The sequence below is a fragment of the Piliocolobus tephrosceles genome, chromosome 9 (genome assembly GCF_002776525.5).
Source record: "Piliocolobus tephrosceles isolate RC106 chromosome 9, ASM277652v3, whole genome shotgun sequence".
Classification (NCBI taxonomy): Eukaryota; Metazoa; Chordata; class Mammalia; order Primates; family Cercopithecidae; genus Piliocolobus; species Piliocolobus tephrosceles.
Window position 1 is genome coordinate 96242537 of NC_045442.1, and position 2365 is coordinate 96244901.

The window sequence follows — 2365 nt, forward strand, 5'->3', positions numbered from 1 at the left end:
TTCTTAGTGAATTAAGCCTAAAACTACAAGACGAAATAGAGGTTGTATAGAAAACTTCTGTTCAATAAAATAATTTGGATGACAACAATGTGGTTGGAACTGTAAGCAATATCAAGCCGCTTTATTTACTCCCTCTGCTGTCGAAAATTAGAAGCAGCACGATCTCCATCCCATACAAATTTGCAGAGAATATGTTTTCCAAAACTGTTCCAGCAATATTTTTCATACCTCAGTGCAACTGCAAAAGGTATTCTCATATTTCTTTCTTTCTTTTTTTTAATATTTTTTTTTGAGACGGAGTCTCGTTCTGTCGCCAGGCTGGAGAGCAGTGGTGCGATCTCGGCTCACTGCAAGCTCCGCCTCTTGGGTTCCCGCCATTCTCCTGCCTCAGCCTCCCGAGTAGCTGGGACTACAGGCACCCGCCACCACGCCCAGCTAATTTTTTGTATTTTTAGTAGAGACGGAGTTTCACCATGTTAGCCAGGATGGTGTCAATCTTCTGATCTCGTGATCCGCCCACCTCGGCCTCCCAAAGTGCTGGGATTACAGGCGTGAGCCACTGCGCCCGGCCAGGATATTCTCATATTTCAAAACCCATTTAACTGTGCTGTTGAGGAGCCTCTAGGCAACCTTTGAGGGGAAATGATTAATCTTCGGTGTAGTAATGTGTTAAAAGGCAAATATCAAAGAAAGAATATAATAAAATCCTATAAATGCCCTCAAAGCGGTGAATACAGACAATTAAAATCTTATGCTATGATTGGTATCAGTGTCCAGCAGTATCTTATTTGTGTGAAAAAGACATTTCCTTGTTTTATAAGTACCTATATAATACCTCAATTTGCCTGTTAGCCTACAAGGGGCTTTTCTTTGCAGAAAATAGAAAACCCCTTGTCTAGAGGGCTGTAGGTGTCTGAAAGTTGCAGAAAAATGTCATTAAAAGTTGTGTTGAAGGCTGGGCACAGTTGCTCACGCCTGTAATCCCAGCAGTTTGGACCACCGAAGCAGGCAGAACACTTGCACCCAGGGGTTCGAGACCAGCCTGGGCAACATAATGAAACTCCATCTCTACAAAAAATACAAAAATTAACCAGGAGTGGTGGCTCGTGCCTGTAGTCGCAGCTACTCGAGAGGCTGAGGCAGGAGGATCTCTTAAGCCCATGAGGTCAAGGCTGCAGTGAGCTGTGATTGTACTACTGTCTTCCAGCCTGCATGACAGAGTAAGATCCCATCTCAAAAAAAAAAAAAAAAAAAAAGTGACACTGAAGGATTGCTTGCCAGGGAAAGTTTGGTTAAGTATGAAGTCTAATTATTCCAATTTAGCAAACAAAACCTTATCTGCAGTCATGTTACTTTAATCAAAAATAAAAGTGGGCCTGTGGCTACATCTTTCTACTACTATAAACCTAACATGAGCAATTTAGTTTCAGCAAACACCACCATCTGTCTCATCGGTGCTGCCAATTTTAATTTTTATTAGTTTTATAGTTTTGTTTGTATTTCATTTGTACATCTTGTATTGGATTCAGACACCAATAACACAAAGGAATTTAATATTATGTTTGCTCGTATGTATGTAACATTATATTAAAAATAGCCTTTATTTATTTTTGTCAAGACATGGTTTCACTATATTGCCAGGGCTGCTCTCAAACTCCCCAACTAAAGCCACCTTCCTGCCTCCACCTCCCAAAGTGCTGGGATTTCAGGTGTGAGCTACTGTACCTGGCCAAAAAATAGTCTTAAGTCACAATTCTAAGGTGGACATTTATTTTTCTTTATAACCGTCCAGTTAAATATTCAAATTTGAATGGGAACGATACAGCGAAGATTAGCATGGCCCCTGGGCAAGGATGACATGTAAATTCATGAAGAGTTCCATATTTTAATAAAATCTTGAGCTGATGTTCACCTCAAAAATCCATCCATCAATCAATACTTGATTTTGAGAAAACATTGCCTGAAGTTGAACATCCTCCCAAGATCAGAGCAATTGTCTCAATCAGGTGTTAGATGTGAATATGAATGAAAGCCCCAAATCTTCCCAGATGTATTTTCACTTACTGAAAAGGAACCTTATGAATACACATAAATCTGTTACTTTGAGAAGTGTGAAAAAGCTAAGCGCAGTACTTCTCATCAAGTGGTCATGGAAATGGCAGCGTGTCCGGAAGAGGCTCTCCTAGGCAGAATTGACCTTGACAGCATTCTGGGCTTACCTCTTCAGATGCAGCAGTCCTCACCCTGAACATGCACAGAATTACCTGGAGAGCTGAACAGGTTCTCAAACTTCTCTTCCAAAGATTTTCACCGGGCAGTTCTAGAATGAGACCCAGGGATATGTATTTATAATAAACATCTCAGA

The 2365-nt window shown here is 40.7% G+C and overlaps 1 non-coding gene across 1 annotated transcript; it reads left to right on the forward strand.

Annotated features, from left to right (window-relative positions):
• Window positions 1-1780: 1780 nt before the first annotated feature.
• Window positions 1781-1888, forward strand: LOC111546706. The gene has a single exon (XR_002732881.1). It is a non-coding gene; the product is annotated as a U6 spliceosomal RNA (small nuclear RNA).
• The last annotated feature ends 477 nt before the right edge of the window (window positions 1889-2365 follow it).